A 430-nucleotide genomic window follows, 5' to 3' on the forward strand; every position below is an offset into this window, starting at 1 on the left:
ATATATTAAATAATAATTTCATCTATTAGACTACACTATTCTGACATAATCACATCTTTTTCATTTTGATATGCACAATAACTCTATGAGGAAAGTAGAGTATTTATTATTATCTTCACTTTAATATTGAAAAAACAAGGCAGTAAAGCACCTGCTAAACATATGGAGTTTGGAATGGTACCACCTAAATTTAAATCCTGATTCATCATTTACTAACTGAGGAAACTTGCACAAGTGTATTGAGAATTTTAAAGCACAATTTTCTCATTGGTAAAATGTAAAGAATGTTGTTGTTAATTACTGTGGAGTCAGTTCCAACTCATAGCAACCCTGCATAGGGTTTCTGAGTAGCAGCTAGTGAGTTTGAACCACCAACCTTGTGGTTCAAACCTACCTTAAGATCAAGTGTTTATCCTACCGTGCCACACCA

Source organism: Chrysochloris asiatica, unplaced genomic scaffold, assembly GCF_000296735.1.
Source record: "Chrysochloris asiatica unplaced genomic scaffold, ChrAsi1.0 scaffold00004, whole genome shotgun sequence".
NCBI classification, from domain to species: Eukaryota; Metazoa; Chordata; class Mammalia; order Afrosoricida; family Chrysochloridae; genus Chrysochloris; species Chrysochloris asiatica.